General features: G+C 40.1%; 1 long non-coding RNA gene across 6 annotated transcripts in view; it reads left to right on the top strand.

The window, feature by feature from the left end:
* LOC137196827 (uncharacterized) overlaps nt 1–24,767 on the top strand; it is a 170,027-nt gene that overhangs the window by 20,151 nt on the left and 125,109 nt on the right. For 5 of the 6 annotated variants that reach the window (XR_010931325.1, XR_010931326.1, XR_010931329.1 and 2 more), the window contains exons 5-6: nt 7,375–7,531; nt 10,096–10,190. This is a non-coding gene — a long non-coding RNA (uncharacterized lncRNA). Of the gene's footprint in view, nt 1–7,374; nt 7,532–10,095; nt 10,191–22,000; nt 22,463–24,767 lie in introns of those variants that run through there. The other variant, XR_010931327.1, reaches the window with a different exon arrangement.

Genomic DNA, 24,767 nt, shown 5'->3' with positions numbered 1-24,767 from the left:
CTGGTCTCATTGATAATGCATCAGGAGAAGAAATCCATCAGGACCACATCCATTTAATGCATGAAGCAGACATTTATGTATGAAAGTGCACGTGGCCTCTTGCTCTGAACCTGTGGCCAGGCTAAGTGGGGGCTGTCCTCTCCAGGTTGTCACCGAGTACAGTAGCTCAGGTCTCAGGGACACAGCGGCTCCCCCAGAGATCACTCCTGCCCAGTTCCAGACAAAAGGATGAAACATTCATGAGGTTTCCTTTTCGACAATGCCAGATCCAACATTGGTTACGGTGGCCTCCACACCTCTTCTTCCTCACTCCTCTTCACTCCCCCCCCCCCACCCTCGCACACATCATCATATCTGTCGTACCACTTGATAGAGCTTTCAGGTGAAAACATAAACCCGGTGTGGAGTGATTACCAAATGTGCTCTTGCGGAGGAAGGACTGGCATTTCTCTCTCTTTGTTGTGCATCTGACCTTTGAAAATATCACAGATTAAATCTTTAATTATTTATGAAGGCTAGTGGTGGTGATGGGGGAAGGGGGGGGGGGTGTTGCCACATGTGATGGGGCATTCTTAATGTAAGAGAAAAGACCAATGTTTTGGTTGTTGTAGTAATCAGACCAGCACGTATAAGATGCCCAGTTTGCTATTTGTCCTCATCAGACATTTTTGTTTGAGGACAGTCTCTTTTGTGTGATCTGCACTTTCAGTGTGTAATCTGTCCTTTCAGATATTATGATGTAGAGTTTAAATTTTAATATTGGACTCAAGTAGGAACCTCTTCGCAACATGTGTTTCAGACTGTTTAGTGAACTTCAAAACAGCACCCCTCAGATCTTCCCAGCTCCACACATCACCTACCCTCCTGCTGTAAACATCCCTGACACATTCATTTTGAAATAATCAAATAATCATGATTCAAAATATAATAGATAAACAAACAACAAAGAAAATAACTATGCTATATGGGAAAAAAGTAGTTCCCGGGAGAATGGTTTAACCAGTGTTTGATATGCAAATTCTCCTTTTCATTGGAACCAACAGTAAATGTCAGGAGGGGACACCAGGGAGGGGCTGAACATCTCAATTAAAGAGCGCTAACATGCATCATTCCAAACAACCCATGAAATGAAAGGCATCATTTAGATTGATCTACGGCATCAGTGAGAATAAATCAGAGCAGCAACCTAATAATGCAACACTCCAGGGTGCGTCTGAAAATTGCAGATAGGAATTCAGAACAGTATCTGCATAATGATGTTCCCCCCGATGAAATTGTTGATCAGTGTTTGGGAAATGGGTACTGTCGCTGTAAAATTGCTAAAGCTAAAATGTTTCTGTGGTGTACCACTGAAGGTGCTGTAATGGCTGAATCATGCTAAAAGTTTGTTTTCTTTGGTTCAAACTGTGGTTAAAGACAATGAAATGATTTGTGCGCACTCCCAATTAACCTTCTCCGGTGTTGGTGCCAGTTAAGCACTTTCAAGGAATTTGTAAATGTGCTCCTTGGCATACTCGGCCTATACTGTCTGTATATTGAGAAGGCATTTCAAGGTGGCTCTTGGCGAATTTTGTAATTCTGTGTTTTCCAAGTGTAGGAAACTGCTGACTGTCTGTCTATTGTTTTAGATTATCCATAACAGCCTGTGGTTAAAGTGATCACCTAATTAGCTAATATCCTAATGGTTCTGATTATGTTCAGACTTCTAACAAACTGCACCACAGATATTTTGGTGTCTTTGAGACCTCTTTTTTGAGGCACTTTGAGGCCTTTTACTTAGTTAAAAGAATGTACACTGGTTAGTAGTAGCGCTTACTTTCCTCATCCATTATGTTTTGTGTCTCAAAGTTAACACACAACCTCTCCCTTTCCCTCCATCAGCAAATGAATGTATGTTGGCATGGTCCCCTCACACAATTTGATGGGTGAAGGCTTTTCATGTCAGCTCAAGTTTTATAGATGGTTTCTATTTTGATCAGGTGCAGTCCAGAATAATTTGTCTTGCTACCCTAAAGGACACATCTTTGTACTCATTACTCTTGTGTCTAAAAATTGCCCACTTACAAGTAGGGAGACATTCTTTAAAAATTACTCAAGTGAACATAAATGTACTAACTTTCATCAATCAGAATCTGAATGTATTTGCCCGGTATGAAAAATGTACTGGGATTTATCTCTGTGACATCAATGCAGGAACATAGCAATAGCTCACAGTTTAATAAGACATATTTGTTTTTATTGTGTAGCAACAACAGGACCACAATTTTTCTAAAGAAGACAGTGCAAGTTACACAGAATCGACCATACATGTTTTTATCCAGTTTGTTCAGAAAGGCAGCATGTAATGTTTACTACAAATGTGGGAGAATACGTCTCACATCTAGATTTACATGTTCAACACAGAATTAATGTTGATAGCTAAGTGTTAGGCCCACAGTATATGACAGTATCAAGGGGTTATATTAACAACCCCCACTGAGAATGACCTAATTAGCTGACCAAGGAGGGGGTGAGATGTTAGAAGGCCACGCCATGAGGGGTCATACCACTAATGTCACCTCAGATTGTTCTGTTTGCTTTGTTTTATGGACTGAGTACTCATGTAGAAATATTCTACATATTTTTGCGTCATTAGATGCTTTTTATTTTCCACTAGATCTACTGTACATTGTGAACCACCCTTTACTGGTAACATTTTGATCAGACTTTTGCCTGGTCAGAACATTCTGTCTCACAGTACGATGCTGTTGTGGGGCATGACCACCAGTTCTGCTCAGACTGTAATCTGGGACAGTCTTGCTTGTTAAACTGCTCAACATATTCTCCAGCATCCAATGCAAATGCAAACGCAAGATGTTGAAGATTAAAAGAATTACTTGGAATTTGAAAAAAAAAGACTGCATTTAAGGCTTTAGATGACCCAGTTTCCAGGCATCCATCCAGTGGCTTAGTTGCTCTGGAGGCTTCTGAATATAGTGTTTGTGAATTCACTATGCAGTATGCAGTGTGTGTGTGTTTGTGCACATGTTTGTGAGTGTGTGTCAGTAGTCCTGCGCATGCACACATACATGCAAATGTTTTTTTGTGTGTGTGTGTTTCTTTTCTTGCTTATATGCAGTGTTTTATTTCGCTTGTGTTGTTTGGAACACATTCTTAGATCTCATCAAAAAACAGTGACCTAGATATAATTAACCCCCTCAAACCAGCAGAAAATTGTATTTAAAAGTAGCACAGCACCCATCAATCTGCTCTGCATGTCAGCACGGAGCAGCTCCCCATGTTAAAGTCGAGTTCCTAATAGAGGGAGATATCGTGGACTCCCTGCAGCATGTCGGGCTGGCAGTACACAAGGCAAGGGCTCAGAGAAATGTAGTAGACAGGTGATGGAATGAATAAGCTTGTCTTAAGGCAGTCTCCTGGCTGACAGGTACTCCACATGAAACACATGAATTCTAGAAAATAAGGGCTTCTGTTATTGCTAAAATGAGTATCACTCACTGAATAGCAGAGAAACAATTAATGCCTTAAACCATGGCGTTCGCTTCTGTGGCAGCATGACACAGAAATGCTTGAGCGGGATTCGATTTTCATTTATTCTTGCTGAGATAGAGGAATAACATAGCCACTTTCTAGGACATTATAAGGTGCAATTTTCCATTGGCTAAACAGTTCCCCTAGTCTCCTTTGAGCTAAATGAACCTACACGTCACACATGTCCCCTTAAAGAATCTTCACCAGTGCATAAGATCCTGATTACACTCTGCTATTAATCTAATAATCTGATTTAATTTGACTGTTCATTGTTCATGCATATCAATGTGGGAATACAGCTCATGTTCACAACCGTTTTCTTCAAAATGGAAGGGTGACTTATGGATGCTTTAGTTATTATGATGATAAGCAGACGTTAACCCATGTGTATTGTATCTGATCAGATCAGTCATTTTTAGTGTTCACTTTCTTCACATTCTCATGAGATTGATTTCCTCTGAAGACCTCTTAGAAGATCAAGATCCTCTTAGTAGCTCACGCATGTATCTGATTGCATAAATTACAAGTTAGATCAACTGTTTCTCACATGCTCACAGCATGTCATGAAGTGGATGCGTAGTCGTAAAAGGGAAAATTAATTCAAGGATATGAAATGTGGATTGATATGATTACAGGCAGAGATGTAATGCTACTTTGAAAAGGAAATTATCCACTGCACATAATGATTAATCATACTTAAGAAGGTTAAATTCACAGGATTTCAAGCAGCACTCTCAGTTGCCATTAGGCATCTCAAAATCTCACTTATAGTTTTACACAACAAGGTTCAAATAATTACAGGCTGGGGGCTGATTGGCTGAATTTTAAGTATATTCTTGTCTTAACAGTAGGTGGAATAATACAGTTTTTTTATAAGTACACTAATACAATCAGGTCTTCTAGCAGGCTTTGTTTCAAGAATTGAAATTAATTATACATTTTTTGTCCCTGTACATAAAATGTAGCATAAATTGCATGGCATATACTCAACAAGAAAGTTTTGTCTGAGTTATTTTTGATATGGGCATCCATGCTATTACTTGATCCTGTAGCTGATATTTTCTTAAAACCAAGTTTAACAATGACACTAAGGAGCAGATTTGTCCTTTTTGTCACGGATTCTGCACAACATAATGACTAACTCTTACAATGCTTATGTTTTACAAGACAGCAATATTCTGCACAGAGTCTTTTTCCTCTCGCTTTTTTCCTGCACACTGCGGCAGTGCTGCTGATGCGTGGTTTCCACAACCTCCCTTTGGGAGGTGTGAACCAGGGGAAGGGAAAGGTAGAGACAGGAGAAAGAGGAGGCGGGGAACACAGAACGCAGTAAACTTCAATAAGCACAATGTCCTCATCTTCTTGTTCTGGAGATCAGAGCTTCCAGTTTTTGTAGAGGAAATGAAGCATTGGTAATCCAATACCCCTGATATTCTGAAAAGTATGTCTAGTAAGTTGATTAGATGACGGGGTTATCATGCATAGCTGCACACTGTGATTATGGTAGGATCTGCACATGCAGTCATCAAACCTGCTGATTTTGTTTGATGAAACAAAGCAAACCCACTTGTAGGTTCAGATGCAAGCAGACAAACTGTGCCTCCATCCTCTAGGGGTATTTTATGATAGAGCTAAAAGATAAACGTCAGAACCCTGTGTCTTTTGGACTTTGTTGTAGACTGGTGCATCCCAGAATGTGAAGAATTAAATAAGTGAATATGTGTATGATAAAATATCTTTTCTCAGTCCTCGTCAGAATGGCAAGCACTACTGAGAATCCTACTGGCACACAGTCCTACCCCGGGGCTTGGGGATTACATGTGCTGCGTACACGTTAAAGCCTCTAAACCCTCGCCTCCGTAGAGCTGATCTGACTGCACAATCCCCCTCACTCTCAGCTCCACTCCACCGACCATTAGTCCTCCGTTCTCCCAGGATGCTGGCTGCTTACTTCCAGATCAGCAGAGCTCTGCAGTGCCCGCGAAGGTCGGACCATGAGTAAATTTGTCAGCTTGCCTCCATGTACACTGGATCACCGGGGAGTTGACCCTCTAGCTCACCATCAGTTCACTATGGACAGAGTCGGGCATTCTGACTAGAGAGAGGATTTTTCAAAATGAATGTATCTATCTATTTATATACCAGTCTATTTTTGGAGGAAAAACAGGTCAGAAGAGTCGGAGTTAGTGTTTTGCTCATTGCACTTGAACTCCAACACACTTAGACAGGCACACATGCAAACACACACTTATTTATGATCACGTGTCTGCACAACAGCACACACACACCTACACCCACCCACCCACACATACACTAACACACAAAACATATGCAATTTCAAGGGGTGAATTGAGGACCTAGAGCCAAGGAATACCTTGCAGAGCAGAGCATATTCAATTAGCCGCCGGCAGTTCTTCACCCTTACCTATCGTCGTTACATCACATTTCAATATTGCACAGAGGTGTGCCGCCAACGCACTGCTGACACATCAAAGAGCTGCAGCAAATCCACACTACTCCTCGGAGCCTCACAGCTATGTCACAGCCGTTCTTGGGGTAGGTCAGACAGGCGCAGGGAGAGGCCAGGCATGACTAAAGACCTTAGTAGACATATTAAAAAATGGATTCTCTATTTCCCACTTCGATGAGTTAAAGTTATCCGGCCAGCCTGTGGGCAGAGCTTGATGGTTTCCTGGTCCATCATGCCATGGTTAACTCTGAGGGTTAAGGAGAGATGATCTGGATCATAGGATGTGCATGACATGGTAGATGTGATGAATGAATTTTAAGTACAGCACTTTCTCAGACTCTTTTTTTTTAACTTACTTTTTCTTACTTTGCTGAAAAAGATGCTTAACCATGTCCTCTATCAATGAACTTGAAGTTAATACCCAAGTACATCAGGGCAAGCCTAGTGCACAGCAGGTAGTCAGTCCATTTAGCACAGTAATAAAAGTGATATCCTCAGTTCTTACAAATAAAGAGGGGCAAGGGCATATGGGAGCCAAGAAATTTGTAATAACATTCCTTCAGTCTGTCTTCCATCCCTCTTCAGGCTACTGTAGACTGAGATCTTCATCAAGATGTAGCAGATACAACTATATTTGCAGAAGCAGCATTAACACAGCGAATTAAAGTTAAAACAGTGTGCTCATTTGTTGCCTCTGGGTTTGCCTCCTTACCTCTTCCATGTCTCTTCCCCTCTCTCTGCTCCTCTACTGTTGGCCAAATGAGTTAGGGCTCCAAATTGAATTCTATCTTCATGTATTTCTTCCAGAGGGTTCGCTAATGAAGAATTTAATTATGGCTGAGAGCAAAACACAGGCAACAAAACCCCCTCATGTTTAAAACATATTTGGACTCACTATCTCTCTCTCTTTCTCTCACTCTCTATCTGTGCCTACCTCTGTAAGTTTGTTTTCTGAAAGTTTTGAGGTGAACTGAAGGTAAGACATACGTTAATATGGTAATCAGAAAGGACTACACCAGAAAATCTCAAGAGTGAGCATACGATGCATGCATGATCTTGATCAAAGTCAGGAGGTTCGACTATGTTACAGGCTTGTTTGCTCAATAAAAAAATCAGTGCCTAAATCCCCCAAAATAAGATTAAAATTTGATGACTGTAGCAATTGAAATAAAAGCACAACTTCATTAGTGCTCTGTGTCTTTTTACTTCGACTCTCTGTGAACATTACTTACCATGATATTCTACAATTATGTCTCTTTTAGCACTTTGTCCAGGGGCTTCCTCGAATATCGTTCTGCTGCCTGGGGGTTTCTCCCTTCTGCAGCCTGTTCTGCTCACACACAGTACCTTTTCCCCCTCTCTCCATCATGCAGACCTTCTCATCTTGTCTCCGTTGGCCAACCCTCCAGCAGCTATTTGTCACAAGCAGATGTTTCCGAGAACCATGACCTCCAAGTGTGGTTGCTGGGGAATGGGAGTTTGGCGCCAGCTCTGATTGGAAACCTGCAGAGCAGAGAGTGCATGGTCAAGGTGAGTAATACTAGCTCTTCGCAGGTCCTGAGGTCAGCTAATCTCCCATGGCAATCAAGAAGGTAACAGAACAAGTGAGAGGTCCCTGAGTGGGGCCGACCAGGCCCTGACATAGAAGTGATGGGGCCAGACTGAGACAGACTTTCAGGGACGCTATTTAATGTCTCCTCTCTAACTGTCTTGCACATTGCTGTTATGTGATATGTTGATATGTCTACATAATGGCATCAAAGGTGGCTACAGAAATCTACTCATGGTAAAAATATGCAGATGCATGTTATTATGGCTGTAGCCTATGAGTAACTGGGAAACAGGGAAACTGTGGACTGTGTTGGATACATAACGTAATAATAATATACATAATATTTAATAATCTAATTTTGAGTAGGATGAGTTCATTGTTGTTTTGGCTCTGCACATGTGATTCATTGACAATAAGAAAATATTGAAAATCGCCAGCCTTATCCTTTAATGTTTGTATCACGTCTGCTACCATTGTGTTTACAAGGAAGCACATGCACACCATGCTATGCACGCTATGATGTGATATACATTTTTGCCAGCTGCAGAGGGTGTTGGTGGTAACGTGCTCTACAAGTAACAATAGAAGAAGGCCGCCAGCCAATGTAAACAGTGCAGGTCTCAGAACATTCAAAAACAAAGGCTTTCTTTTATGGGGTAGGAAATACATTCAGCGTGTTTGTTTGGCATTAAAGATACAGATAGATTTTTTTTTTTTTGAAAAACAACAAAATCCAGTGTTGTTTACAATTAAAACTCCACATGGTACCTTTAAAATGACAGTCAGACTCTCTTGATCTCTCACTTTCACTCTCTCTCTCTTTATCTCTCCCTCATTCCTTTTCACACACACACACACACACACACACACACACACACAAACGCACCTGCTGATTTGGCTGAGGCTGGTCATCTTTGGCAACGGTTTTTGCTGTCACCTCACACCTTGCAGGTCATGTGTTATTACAGGCCATTGTTGTGCTCCCACCGCCACAAGTGAAATGATTTCCCAGCGGCCTGTTGCATATAATAATTTTTAAATTGGAGAGAGGTAGAGAGAGACAGGAAAGATATGAGGAAGTACTGTGGGCCAAAGAACTGTCATACAGTACATAATGAGCCATGTTCAAGCCAGTGTTCCTTGTGCTCAGTAGGCATCTTAGTCCACTTATTTAATGTGTGCACTGTGAAAATACTTCTGCTAGTAAATCTTGTCTGTTTACAGTGAAACCGTGTTTGTTTCCAATTAAAAATACTGAATTTACCTTTGAAAATAAAAGCGTTAATACAAGCTACAGATGTAAGTGCACTGAGGATAGACATTTACAGCCTCAGCTGCTATTCTACTGACGTACCTTGATAATATGATCACACATACTATATACCCAGAGATTTCACCAGGTAGTTCAAATATTAAAGCATTAAATGTATGTAGGGGAAGCAAATGAAACAAAATCGTTATTGTCAGTGTTAAAGGATTACATGCTCCAGAAGAAAGAGTGTAGCGCTAAACGTTTATGAAGAGCATTTTCAGCATGTACAGTATAAAACAGTTGTTGTTGGGTATAAATGTAATCCAGTGAACTCAGTCATACAGAATGTAGTTACATGCTAATGCCTGAGGATTAGGGCTGTACACACATGTGCTGAATATATTCCAAAATATGTCCACTTAATCTTGTCCATTATGAATATGACATTATATGTGTATGTATATTTCTAACCACATGCAGTGTCATAGTGATATGAAATATATGATAGATGATAGATGCTAACTCTGTAGTAATACCTCATTTAATTTTAATTCTCTTCTTGTGTCCTACTTTTCAGTCATTGGTATTCGTGTATAAGCTATAATATATTTAATAGTACCTGGCTGCATTACATACCTTTTGCATCACCTTTCTGTTAATAATAGCCAGTCAGCAGCTGGAAAATAGCAGGATCAAATAAATTACAGTTAAGACACAACATTACACATCTTAAGAAAGTGTTTGATTTTTTTATTACAAATAAAACTAAATGGGAATATGTACATATATTGACAAAAAATTAAGTTGCTCAGGATTTACTATCAATTTACTAAAACAAAACTTTCCAATAGATGATGAGCCTCTCATAAGAAAATTACTGCCACCTCTATGGCTAAAAAAACGTCGTCTATATTCCCAAAGAGGCGAGAGGGAATGTGGTGTGACAAATGCTCCTTATGATGATATACAGTACATACTGTAATTCATTAAAGGATGCATGTTGAATAATATCCTAACGTAATGAAGATGATAAAGAGCACTCATCCCTTTCTCCTCGAATTACTGCACAAGCATGGACTGTGGTTGCATAATTAATATGTTCTGAAATCAGTAATTAATAGAAAGGTTGGCATGCACATAATTCTGTGATTTAATCTATTAAGCCATGGATTTCAGAGTCAAGTCACTCTGCCATGAAACCACTTGGAATTTAAATTTGTGCTTTCATGAGCTGTTGTTAGCCTTTACGTCTTCCCTTCTCCCTCACTTTATCTGTCTCACTTTGGTTAGGTTTTTAATGAAGATTTCGAGGCTGGAGCTGATGACGAGTCTATTTCCCTGGACTTGATTCAGCTGTTTCTCCATCTGGCGTTTGAGCACCTGGGGTAAGCCTTCCTCTACAAACTGCTTTTCCCCGCCTTTCCAACGTTTCCCCCTGTTAACCAACTCTTCATTTTTGTATGCTTTGTTTTTCTTCGCTCTTCTTCTGCGCCTCTACTATCTTGTAGTTCCCAACTCTCCTGTTTGCATTTTAAGCAAAACATTAACATTTTCAAAATAAAAAAAAATGACAATTCTAGTCAACATATGCACCTTTTTCCTGAAAGAAGTTGGTGATTATACAGGCACAACATAATTCTCACATTCAGGGAGATCTGAATTACACAATATCTTTTGACTTCATGCATTTACATCATTGTGCATTTCCAACTCTTAATTTCACTTAAATTTTTGAGTTCCCCAACATGAATGTGAGCACTAAGCAATATGTGGTGAATCAGTCTTGCAATTTGCAAAGTGAACAGCCTGAGAGGCCAGATTTGATAACATAGTGTAGCACAGAGCTCCTCAACCCTAATGAACACTACAGATGTGTCAAGAAGTGGAGGAGGGGTATGCCAACGGCAATGTAAACAGCAGCCAATTACCTGCCTGGATGACGATTCTTTACTCCTGCTTAGTGCATACACGTGAGGAGGTCAGCACATCTGCTGCAAGGACTTGCACCGGTGTACTACACACACCAATATCAACCAAGCAACTGCCATTAGACACACTGCATGTCGAGCATGTCTTTTTCACCTTCAGTTTGTGTATTCGGTAGATTTTGTAATGAATATAAATATGAGAATACATATAGAGTATGAGATGCAACTATTGTCATACATATAGTAGGTAGTTGCTTTGTAATTTATATGTTTCAGTTTTGACCAATGTTAAAAAAAAAAACTTTCGTTGCACCAATTTACTATTTATTCATTTTTTGCCACAGCATACGTAAACGTTCTAGTTCACATTAGCATTACAGTTATTCTTGTGGAATTGTTATTAAGCAAGACAGACAAAGTAGGATTCAAACAGCAGTAGAGAAGGAGAAGGAGAGAGAAAGAAAGAGCGAGAGAGGAAGACTTGCCATCTGGATGTTTCCTGATCTCAGCCGCAGGCAAGACTGGCCGATGTGAAGGGCTGTAATCTAGATGCTGTATAGTTTAGTTTTGTTCTTTATGTAAGAGTTATATAACAGATGCACTCAAGGTGCTCATTGCCCCCACATTTTGGAACCAACTTCTTTAACATATTTTCTTTCACCTTTTAAGAGTAGGTCTTTCTCCTAAACAGACATATATGCTCTCTTGTGTACCAAATTATGTTCTTAAAAAATAAGATTTAAAAAGCTGGCTTCTCTTGCTTCAGTGACTTGCTTATGGATAAATCTTTTTAGGCTGCATTTATTTAGTCCTTTAGCTCTCATACTGAAAGTTCATCATTCAAGTCTTTGAGAAAAGAAAGGGCAATTATGCCCACTCACTAAAGAGAAAGGAGCTAAAATTTTAAAAAATGAATCACTGAATCAGATGGTTTTTTTTAAAGAATTTAATGTATTCAGTTCTGCCAAGTTTAATGCTGTTGCAGAGCGCTTCACTGTGTTCAGTGAAAAGGCTCTGTCCTTCAAAATGTTGTGAGATACTGTTACAAAAAAAGACATCAGCATACATCTTACCCTCAGGTGATCCTTTAGCTCTGGTTTCTCTCAAAATAGCTCCTTATTCGTTACGTATGGACCAAATAAAATTGAATAAACATTAGATCTTGATCCCAAATGCAAAACATTTGCACACACGGTGCTTGTTTTCCAGCCTGTCTGCCTATAGTCATGTAGCCGATGCATTTAAGAGTGCCTGAAAGGCAGCATAGCTTTCATTTGGTGTGGTTGGACAGTAATGCATGGTGACAAGTCTTGACTGAAAGTATCTCATTATACTGCACTATAAAATAAAAGAAATCAATGTTAGTGATGCCTGGCTTCCCACCAAAAGAGATACAGTGCAGCATAAGTCGTCTTGCTTCCACATCCACAGTGCAATACCTTTAAAAATAGAGAATGTGACTATTTTTATTAAGAGATATTGCTGATGCATGCTTCTGAATTGAGTAAATAAGAACATCCTTATCAGAGAGGGCAGGGTGTTTGCAGAGATTCATTTCTTTGAATTCAGCGAGCTGTAAAAGTGGTATTCCTGCCCGCAAGTGGAAGAAGAGCTAGTAAATGCACTGTTGAGAGATATACTGTGGGACAGCTACAATATCACTGACAGAAGGAACATGACTCTCTCGAGTCCATAATCATATTTCACTGTGGAATGTGGTGATTCTGATACGATGTAAGTCTGTTTTGTGCTCCGAGGCAGAACACAGGCACTATTGTCTCAAGGGTTTCACAAGGCCTAAATCTCATTACCTTTAAGTGCTATAATGCTGACATGCAAGTCGACAGTGCCATTGCCGTTGTGAAGCACAACGCACCCAAAACTAAAGTGGCCTGACTTTATTCTGCCGGGACAAAAGCCAGTGCCCATCCAGGCCTCCCATGGGTGTAAATTAGTTACACCCCTTTCTCTCTGAGGCCTCTGAAGCCCCCTCACTTCTACTGCATAGGGTTACAGCATGTCTCTAGTGGCAGGGCTTACTTAAAGGTGCAGTGTGTAAGATTTAGTGGCATCTAGCATGAGAGCTGAATACCCCTTCTCTGCTTCCAAGCGTGTAGAAGAACCTACGGTAGACGCGAAACTCGTGAAAAACATGAAGGCCCCTCTCTAGAGACAGTGTTTGGTTTGTCCTTTCTGGGCTACTGTAGAAACATGGCGGTGCAACATGGCGGCTCCGTGGAAGAGGACCAATTTCCCATGTAGATATAAAGGGCTCATCCTAAGGTAATGAAACACTAATTACACACTAAGTAAAACATACTTATGAATGTTATATTCCATTTCTGCCAACAATAGATGCCACTAAATTGTACACACTGCACCTTTAAAGCCCAACCCACATACTGTACCAAGACATGAGCTATCTTTGAAAATAACCTTGAGAAAGTAGGGCTGGAGGGGAGGGTTTTGGTACACTTGATTTGTCTCCTCTATAATAAGACTACATGATTTGGCCTCTCCAGAGAGCCTGTCACAGTGCAGTCAATGCTGAGTGTTGCCCTCTAAAACTATTGGAAGGCCAACAATGCATTTAATGGTTTGGCTTAATGCGGTGCAGTTATGTAAGCTCTGTGTTTAAACAAAAATGAAAATGTGTGGGTGACAATGAAATAGTACATAACCAAGCACCTTATTAACCAGATAAATATGGCACAATTTTGTGTTACACAACATTTTAACTGTATGTTCTGCCTTCAAAACCCCACAAGAGCAGCCGTTTTTTTTTCAAGAGAAGCTTTTTAATAGGCCTATTGGGGAATTTTATTTATGGGTAAGTCACTGTTCTCTGTCTCAGCTGCCTTGTAAAGCCAGGAGAGAAACTAAGCTATCTGATATTGTTTGTACAATGCTAGATAGGTGAATATGTCTACTACATTTTGTACACACTGTTCATGTGTGTTTTCATATACAGTACAGACCCATCCCTATGAATACTAATACACCAACACCCTGCGATACACACTTTCTTCTTTCAGTGCTGCCCTGTGGCCAGCACTACTGTCAGCTCTGTGACGCCTTCCATGAAATATTCACAATACAACGAGTCATGTTCAGACATCAGGGAGATCTGTGCTTGACTATCCTGTTCCCAGATCAGACCTGGCTAAGAGGAGTCACTGTTCACTTTGATCCTCTGCTGGGCCTCTTGACTAAAAGCTGTCTCTCCCCATGCCAAGCCAGCGCCATATACTATACACTGCTCCTTGTTTTCTTGTTCTACTGGCCTCGTCTTTCTGTCTTACTTCAACACTGACTAGTTACTACCTAGTGTTAAATAAGTCCTGAATGGATAAGAGATGCTGGATGAAAGAGAAAGACAGATAAAAAAGAGGGGGAAAAACAGCTTTGAGCACCTTTACTTTCATTGAAGCAACAGTGTATTAGCCCTGATATCTTGTTTATGTACAACTCATTTTGTTGTCACTGTGAACATTTGCTAAAGAGGTGCCTCAGGAGCTGTCGATTAGTGGCAGAGTACGTACAGTATGTGATGTTGGTTCAGGGTCTCAGTTGTAGAGACCATAAATTAACAGAAACAAAGAATATTATCTCTCTCAGCAGCAGTGATTAATCTCACTTTGGGCTTTTAACTCTGTACCCAGGTAGCAGCATGTTCCTAAATCAGGCAGCATTTGCCTGGCCATTTATTTATTAGAGAGCCCTCAAGAACATCCGCGGACACTTCAATTGCTACTGAAAAAAATGTGTCTCTTATGTTTTGCTACTCATTAAATCCAGTACCAAATGGCACTTGAGTTGTATCACATACTTGGCATTCACAGTGGAACCATTATATAGACAAACACAAGCCGTTTTGAATGACAGTGCAATTTGATTTTGTTCTCAGTAAAAGGCCATACAGTATTTGTCGATGATTCTCATAAAGCCTCTATACTTATTGTGCACACTTGCACTACAGCAACAGTTCATTTACTGTTGTGCCCTAAAAGGCATTTTCTCTATCTGTAGGGGAAATTAAGTGATTTCTCTTTGTTCTCAGTCACTACAACAGCATAATTGGGCTTTACACATCTGCTCTTTTACTCATTATGTCCAAAATATGTCCTGTTTTCTCAGACAAAAGTTCTCTCAAAGGTTTAGATTCATGTGACTTTCCTCAGAACTAGGAGCCAACTGTCAAAAAAAGCCATGCTTTGATTTTGTTCCACCTCAAGTCAGTGTGGTTATTAGTGTATATGCCTGCTTAGAGTATTAAGAGGTTACAGTTCATCCCTCCTAACTAAAGGTATTCAGTACTTTTAAAACAATGTGAGGGGAAAGTCCTTCAAGGTCAAATAGGGCTTCCCGAAGGCATCACAAACAGTACATTTGTTGTGCAAAATAGTAGACCAATAACATCCTGTACATTAAAGTGTCCTTCAGCATCTGATACCAGAACATGTCCTCTGCCCTGTCAGTCCCCAATGGTGAACCCCAAACTGATCAATAGAAGTAGGGTCTGTCTAAAGATAAGCAGCTGTGTGTGCAGATATACTTTCTCACTTGGCATCACTATTCTGTTGGTCTGTTATTTCTGCAGTTGCAGAGCGTGGACTGTCTGTTGTAGAGTGCAATGAAACTGACATTTCTTTTGTAGAAAGCACCAGTATCTTCTATTTTTTAACCTAGATTGTTAGGCAAGAGAAATCTTTAATGACAAGCACTGTTCAACTGCCTTAAAAGGCAAAACTTTTCAAGAACATTGTGTCCTTGCTTTTTTTCTTTTTACCCACTAGACCTATTCTGTACTTACGACTGAGTGAATAAGTGGCTGATATTGACTTTGGTACACAAATGTCAATGAAGACTGAAAGACAATGCTTTGCATAGTTGTGACAAGCAAAAAGTCACTCTGGCTATGAGAGCAGAGGGTGGTTATTGAACCTGGCACTCATCTCACCAGAGAATTGAAATGTTAGTGCATGCTGTTAACAGACCTCCTAATCAATGATGGACAAACACCAAGAATTCTCAGCGGGGACTTTGCTCTGCTTCACACAAAGGACTAAACAAGGACATCCTGTAGCCCCTCTCTGAAAAGAAATAAAAATATACCACCAATGTTTTAAAGCTTATTGATGAATACAAATCGGAAATGTTGCTTTGTCATCCAAGGGACAAATTAAAATCTTTCCCCAGCTTGAGAGTGCAATTAAAACTCTATCGTGGCAGTGACTTGACTTGGTCCTTTTAAACCAATCTCAAACTTGTTTGAGTCCGTTAATGGTACATAATTATGTAAGTGTCCTTATATTTGAATTGCCTTAATGAGTGTAATTTGGAGCGGTGTTTCCAGGATCTAGAGGCTGCAGTGTTGTTCTTTTGACACCTGCTGCCCTTCGGAGAAGCAGGAAGCCCTTTCAAGAAAATGTCTACTAATAGAACCAATTAACCAGTCTGACAAGTTCCCATAGTAATCACCATTGAAAGGAGATTGGGTTGCACTTAAGGCCAATCAAAGAGACAGGCAATCAGAAATTAAAAGACCATTAGGTTTTTAGCTTTCACTGTGACTTATGGCCATTGCAGAGAGGATAGGAGAAATTGAATGGCCATTATTTCCTATTGGAAATGTTGCTAAATGTATGTGAGAAAAATAAATTATTCATTGAAAATTTTGATTTGGAATTACCACATGCCACATAGCTTTGATGATGTTTGTTGCTGATGTTTGATGGCAAACATCAGTTGATGTTGTAAGCATACAACAACATACTGTAGAGGCCCTCTATTACTGAAAACAAGGCAGTCAAAAAAAAATCAGATTCGGGAAGAGTTGAATGAGGACACATCAAACAACAAAGCATAAAACAAGAAATGATATGGCAGCTCTAACTGGATGCGATATAGATGATCAGGAAAACAATTGTCCTGATTGCAATTGGAGGTGATCTCTAATCAAAAAGATTCAGTCTGACTCACCAGATGTGGACAGCTGTGCCTTACATCCATGTCTGGTGTACTCTGTTACCTTCCACCTTCCCCTCTGATATTTTATAAGGCATATTCAAACTGTTTTTATGTATGAAATAATAGAATTACCATTTTCATTGGTCTAATGAATTCAAACACACCGCAATGTTATTTTCACCTTTTACAGAATGATTGCCAGTTCTACCAGACCTTTCTCCTGTAATGGCAAAGTGCAAGTGTTGTGTGAATATGGGTTTGGCAATGGAAGAGTGGATATCAGTATTATTTGCTGAATGAGGCTGGCAGGAAGTAGGAGCCAGGGTTTACATTAGCTGGCATATGCCAGCTTTTTGCAGGTATCACATATAGTATTCCAGATGAAAATATCAACGGCCACAATGTCTGGTGGGAAATCCGATAATAGCCTAACAGCCTAATATTGTGTGACCTATAGTATGTTGCCAAGACAACTTTAATATAAACATATTATGCAAAAGTTTGCTTTTGTTAAGGCATTAAAATAGTCACTGACTGTTTGGTCATGTGCCTAAGTATGGCACAAGATTCAAAAGCCAGCACACAATCCAGCAACAGTCCTGCAGCTGACACAACTCTGAACCATTTTCTCTCAGGTAACGTTACATCTAGCATTGGCAAAGTGACACAAATGGATCAGCCCGGAACTCCACGGTTAAATATCCCCGGCCCTTGTGAGAGGTGGGCTTGGGGAGAGGCTTACTGTTTTATTTCTGTTTAAATGTAGGACATTATATGGCTATTTAAAACATACCTCTGGTAGTTGTTATATATGGCCATAATTCTGAATATTAACAACCATATTGACCATCAAAAAAAAAGTCTACCTTAAACTCTGGTAGGAGCAGAGATGTAGTATAACATAGCAGCACTTAAGATTCCTCATCATTTGAGTGGCATGAAAAAACATTTAGAGCGTCTCTCATGACATTCTAGAAATGTCATTTATATTGATTTTTATGAAATACAGCACAAATAAAGCAGGAGTGGTAGTCCAGAGAAAGAACTATGGCAGAGATATCAGTATAGAAGAAAGATGTATGGTGTGAATATCTGTCAATTAATTTCCCTAAATATTTTTTTCCCTTCATAGTTAAACAATGCTCCATAAAAGCATTCTCATGTCATCAAGTGCTAAAAGAAAACTGTGGCAAACTCATGAAATCTCATGCTTCTTTTGGCTAGTGTGCAGTCTCAGCACAGTATCACAGTTGCTGTGATCAAGGTCAGCTTTCATCCTCCAGACCTGATTTTCCTTGTCAGTATTCCAAGCACCTCAAAAGACACTGGCAACAGTTTTTACTTGGCAGATACCTCCCCGACCTGATAGGGCACATGGAAGAGACGCACTCTGAATAGTCGATTCTTCCAACCTGTGGTCAGCATTCCACATGCGTCCCTTGGAGCTAAACGCTCTTCCTCTGCTCCCCTTTTAAGCCCTCTGACAGGAAGGATGCGATATTGCACCTGGCCTCTTTCATGGCTCCCTCCCCCCTTCACCTCTGCCTCATGGTGGAACTGTTCCACCACTCCACACTAATTGTTCATTCCTTCTCTCCCTCTTATTTTGCTCTGACACCTCCTCCCGGTAGAGCTCCAGTGCTCACGCCTTGAGAAAAGAGGACAAGTCGTTATTCAAACTGTTGTCAAACTGAGTTCATAAGCAAGGACAGCTCTGCACCCCAGAATACAGACACAGTGAATACAGACACAGTGAAATCCGTTTTGATCTTGGCAGAGTTTCAGCACAGCAGATCTTTCTGATGCCAGAATGGTAAACATAACATCCTCCTGCTCAGCGTCAATAAGTCTGTGCTGTTTAATGAAGCCCAATCAGCGGGAACAACCTGGCAAAAGATCTCAATCAAACTTCATCTTCTTATCTAATGACTCCCTGTGGGACTTTCAGGTCCTGGCCTGATGCACCTCTGAGTCCAGCTCCAAGTCCAGCTTGTCTAATAAGAATCCTGGTCCCAAATGTGAACTGGCAATCTGTTCTCATTAAAGTGCACAAAATTAGAAAAAACACACATGCATAATGAAATGCACAAAAATAAACTTGATTTGGTTACATGGTTCATACTTAAGAGATGATTTCAAATGTGTCTGTTGACCTCAAGGCTTTGCTTATTTCAGTTTATCTTCAAATAGTGTAGGTCATGCCAATATTTACACTTACATTACAGTACAGACTCTTCTTTTAATGCTATTGTAGTGTAAATTATGTTATATTACTCAAGGGTCATGGATATTGAACATCATAGTCCAACAATATTCCATATACAGTACAGTTTGATCACTATGTTAAAAGAATGACACATACACATGTTCAGTCAAGTATGCAAGGTCAATGAACCAAAAGAAGTGTTATGTTAAAGGGTTTGGTTGGTGATATTTCCGATTTTTCTATTGTGTTCCTCTGTGCTGTAGACCTCTGTTGTTGTCCAAAAACTATTAAAAACATGTCAATGAGTGACACAGCCAAACTGTCTGACATGTTCCTTCAACCCTGAAGAGAGCGGCTACTGTAGCTTGTTTAGAAATGGCTCCATAGAGTAATAACAGCGATAAGATTGTAACTTTCAGGAGAGCGGTTTCCTGTACAGCAGATGCCATTGCGTATGCACGTTTACAGAGCTTCGCTAACTTGTTGTGCTACATATCACAACCTCTTGACTTTGTGCTACATTATACATTTCTCAAAAATCTTCAAGAGGTTTTGACATGTAGCAAAACAAACTAGCAAAGCTTTGTAAACAGAACCACATGTGCAGTGGCATCTGCTGTACAAGGAAGTTCTCTCCTGAGAGTTACAATCTTATCGCAGTTATTAGTCTCTGGAGCCGTTTCTGAACAAGGTACCGTAATTACACTCATTAGGGGCGAAGAAACATATGACCCAGTGCAGCGGTGTGGCTCATTGATGTGTTTTGGACAACAACGGAGGTCTACCGCACTGAGAAATAAGATATATCAGGCTTTGGATACTCACATGATACTTCTTTATGTTACTCCACTTATTTACTGTGGTTTTCCATTAATATCTAATCTGCATATCAGATGGCATTGGCCATTCCCCCAGAAGCTAATCTGAGCTGTGCTAATCTAATTTTGACTAGGATGAGTTCATTATTAGTTTGGCTCTTATTTGGCTCTTTATTGACAGTAAGAAAAATATAGAAAATTGGCAGCCATAGTTATATGTTGATTAGTTTTTAAATCATTATTCATATATTCCATGGCCACATTACCACAAGCGTTGTTAAAGTGGTACATGACTCTAGCTTCCTAGTTCCATATGCAACATTTGTGATATTAGGTGGAACCTTTTAAATGTAAATTTCAAATGATTTTCAATATTTGTGTCTATTTATTGTATACAGCAGATGGAAAATTAATTCAGAGTTTAGTTCACAATATGTATTGTACTTACTTCTTTCCTTCTTGCTTTCTTCGTTTTTTCTCAATACTTATATAATCTGTCACCTCCATCAGTTTCTCCATCTCTTGAACTAGATGCATACATATAATTTGCAGAAAAATAATTAATTCAACAGCCAGCAAAACTTATATTGCAATTATAGGATCATTTTAAAAACAGTATTTGTATTCATTGTCCGTGAGCCTCTTGTCATATGTGAGAGTGATTAGGGATTCATTATAACATAGCCTGACAGTGCTTAGCCTGTGTAATGTGTGCAGTGGATCAATGGTGATTCTCCAGCATGGAGCCTGGCCTTGTCGTGTGGAGAGGGGGTGTGCAGGGAAGGAGCGGGCAGATTAAAGCAGCTTTGTCTGTACGTAAGTGGATTATCAGCAGGTAGAGTGCTCCCTGTGTTTCTGCAGCGATTGTGTTAGTGCACTTCCTGCCTGGCCACAGAGAGGACCATCTGCCATTTAGCTCTGATGGATGGTCCCAAGCAGACGTCAGTCTCCTTTATGCAGAACACCTGCTGAATCCTGATCAGACTGTTGGCTCATATTAGTAAAGCCCATCAGTTTGTCACAATAGCATCCGTGTCTTGCTCCTGAGGTTCAAACAGGAACACCCATGCATATACACACACACACACACACACATTCCAAACTGTAAAACATGGTGAACAGATATGGGTGCTTAACCAATGTGGCATTGTTCCAATACATACTGCTCCATGTAGACATATAAACAAGCCTCATTATGGGCTGTATTATGCCCACTGCTCATTATATCGGTGAACAGACTGTAATATTTTGACTGGCATCAAATGGATATAGCTGTGCCAATTCCTAACAGGATTGTGTGTCTTGAAGCGTAAGCTCACCCAGTGACAAAGTACAGTATGTCTACTTCATGTACACGAGAGAGAAAAGAGAAACAGAGGGACACACAAGAAAAGAAAACCAGAAGGAGGAAGAGGAGAATGAATATAAGCTGCAGTATATATAGAAAATCATAGCACATATATCAGATTGTACAAAGGATATCAAAGTTCTTCTATAACCTCACGGATCAGACCAGTGGATCATTTAGACATTAGACAGTAGAAACTTTAGAAGAGGAAGAAATAACAGCCTTTTATGTGACACGTTGGGAGATGTAAATCAAGAGAGAAAATTTCTCTGTACATTATAATAGAAGAGAGAAATTCTTTGTGCAAAGAAAGAGGAATCCTTTGACAAATGACAAAAAGATATCTCAGAGTGTCAAGTGACCATCAACTACAGGGAGAGAATTCACAAATGGAAATTTTATCCAGTAAAACAAGTGTACTTCAGTATATCTGAATATTGAAATACAGTATGTGACAGAAGCTACCGCATGACAGCTTATTTAACATTTGAACATCCAAAAAGATAATAAAAAAAACACATGCTGACACGTTTTGCTTTTGCACACTCACTAGTATTTGCACAAATCTATCAATTCCACAGGTATAGCAGTGTAGATTTTTTGATGATATCTAATACATAAGCCTTGTACATAAGCCTTATTTAAGGGCCTGTCATACATGTACATGTGTGCCAGTAGATAAGAAATACTGGTGTATGTTTTATTTGACCTTTTTAACATTGATTACCATCTCTTATTTCACATCATATACAGTATAATACATTTCCAATTCATTGCACTCTTAAAGTACTTTATTTATTTCTTCTATGTCTCCCCTAAGTGAAAGCGTTTTTTTTGTTATTAAGACATCTATACACTCAACAGCAACAATATGTGTGTGTGTGTGTGTGTGTCAGTCACAGAACAAAAACATGTTTTGTTGCAGTGTGAAGGCTATTGACCCTCTCAGTGTGGCAGGAATGCTCTCAGCCAGATCAGAAGCCCTGATAGCCACCAAACGACAGCCAGAAGAAAGACCCTGTCTCCTCCTGACAACCATCTCCTACCACTCGTCACTTTATCTCATCAAGCCTGTCAAGAAATAAATTAGAATACAGCGAATGCAGGGTAAACAGAAGCGGTGTCCTCTGTGACACATATGACATTGGCTGACAATCTTGTTTTGCCATTAGTGCCCATGTAATTTCATGCATGTGCATTTTGAGATTGATTACAGTTTGGTGCACAGCTCTGGTTTGATAATATATGCCGTTGAAATTCAGAATATGAAAAATAAAATTCCATCATGTCGATGTGATGCACATTATAAATGTAATTGCCACTAAAAATTTAATTCTCAGAGTAAAAGAACTTTAATTTATAGGGAAAATATTTTGGACAATGGGGGGTTTTTTTTGGAAATAATATTTCAAATTTTATAGTATTAATTGTAGGAAGTATAGTTGTACAGTGTATGTTAAGGAAACTATCTTTGTATAAATGGATTTAAGTATGGATTTTTAAACATGAGTTTTGTGAAAATAGTCCAGGTGTGGTAAAATTGAAGACAAAAACAAGCATTTCTTACCAGCATTTTAAGGTCTAGTGGTCCTTTATTTGTAACACTTGCAAATCAGTCTCTGGAGTTAGAACAAGTGTAGTTAAAAGTCTTGATCAGAAAAAAAGGCTAGAGGCAGCAATGAGATGGTAGGCAGTGGTCAGAAGACAATGGGTCATTAGAAACCGACACCAGGTAATGAGCTTAGTAGTAGTAAAGGCTTATGGACAGGTACAGTATAACAGATCCACCAGGTCAAATTTCATGGAAAATGTGCCATTGGAGTGCTTCATGTCAGAGGGAAAGACATTCATTGCAGTTTACACCACACATAGGTCTTCGGTTAGCCCAACCTTTGTGTCCTTAGATGTAGGAGTGAAAAAGATGCCTACAAATAAGGATCAAGGATAACGTTCTCAGCTGGTATTTAGTATTCATTTTCAGAAAAAAGGGTGCTTCATAAGTTAGAATATTTGCTCACATAAAAATGTTGATCTTTTCTTGTCAGAAACCTGAATTTCTCTATTACAGATTTCAAGAAGGTGAGAGTGCAGATTCCATGATCTTTCACTGCTGTGGCTTCCAGTTGTTTCTGCAGCTCTGCAAACCTGGTCACCCACACTGTTGAACTCTTTAGCGCACAGTGATGAACTCTCTTTTTCTCTGAATTTCCAAATCTTGATTATTCAGGCACTCTGTGCAAGAGATGTGTTTTGTACAGTTCTCCAGAAAAACAAACAAAACAAGATCTTTTATCCATGAGGACACAAACATCCAGACATTGACTTGAGCTTTCTAAGCATCAGCTAGTGATTGCCGTCATCCAGCATGTGTGAAATGAATGAAACTGTCCTGATGGGAGTGTGAGCAGTAAACAGTACCATCAATCAAACTAAATAAGACAGGCAATGCAACAGCTGATGGTGTAATAAGGCATGCAGATGAGAGGGCACTTCAGCATAATCAAAAACTCACTTGCCACTGTGCCTGTGACTACATGACCATGCCAGTGTTTGCATGCATGCCAAATTACCAATAATTTCTTATCATGCCAATAATTCATGCTCATCTGCTTACAGCAAAGCAAGAGTGAACAAACATATTTATTTCTCTGCATTAATTGTATAAAAAAAATGATGTTAAGCACCTTTAATCTCAGTGTAGGCTAGATTTTTTACCATGCTCTATGCTGCACTCATCCATTGCATGCTTTATGGTCCTCCAGACAAAGTAATCAGTCCTGGAGGGGAGGATTCCTATCTCACCAATCTGATAAAGATATCAAGCCCATGCCTGTGTTCATCTTGGAGGGCTACACCATGCCTGCCTCTCAATAATAACCCTAAATCTTCACTATAGCCCTCCATCTACTGCTCACTGCCTCAGGCCACTTATATTCTATCAAAACAACCAGCATGGCCATCTCAGTCTCACTACCTGCAGTGCCTTTTACTGCCCTTCCTGTGAGCGCCGGGGCGCTGATGTAACTAAAATACACACCCACTCACCTAACTGCCGACAGGTGGATTGGTTTCCCCTGCAGCACTGAACACACTCCAGAGGGACGAACGGAAAAAACACTGTTTTGCTTTGGTGCCCCAGGTTTCTCATTTCAAATCATCACAGAGAATCAGAGCAACTTTTAAAGTCAGTATTTAATCTTTGAGTGCTTGCTTAACCCAGAGAGTTCTCGGCACATGGTAACAGTCACACCCAGCCGGCATCCGACTGTCTGTCAAATAACCCCCCCCCCCCCCCCCCCCCCCCCCCGCCCCCCTCCTCCCACCCTGCATCTGCCTTTCCTCCTCCTCCCCTTCCATCCCTATTTGACCCAGCACTGCTTTCATCTTCCTCCTCTGAGTACAAAGTGAATGCTGTGCTGCTGCTGGGACCCAGCCAGCCAAGGAAGGAGTCTACCACTTAGACACTGACAACAACCTATAAAATCACCCTCCCTCAACTCTCTCTCACTCTCTCTTCTTTCATTCTCTGCCTCTCTCTCTCTCTCTCCAAGCTCATAAACGCCCAGGCTTCCATTTTGCAGAAAAGACATTTTGCTGTAACTGCTGTGCTGTTCGTTTTCTGGGCTGCAGGATTACAGGTTATTTCCAGGCCTTCAGATATACACTGGCAGACCAGTGTCCCACTGACCCTC

The sequence above is a fragment of the Thunnus thynnus genome, chromosome 14, assembly GCF_963924715.1.
Source record: "Thunnus thynnus chromosome 14, fThuThy2.1, whole genome shotgun sequence".
Lineage (NCBI taxonomy): Eukaryota > Metazoa > Chordata > Actinopteri > Scombriformes > Scombridae > Thunnus > Thunnus thynnus.
Note: the sequence above shows the minus strand (reverse complement) of the source record. Positions and strands in the feature narration are given on the sequence as shown.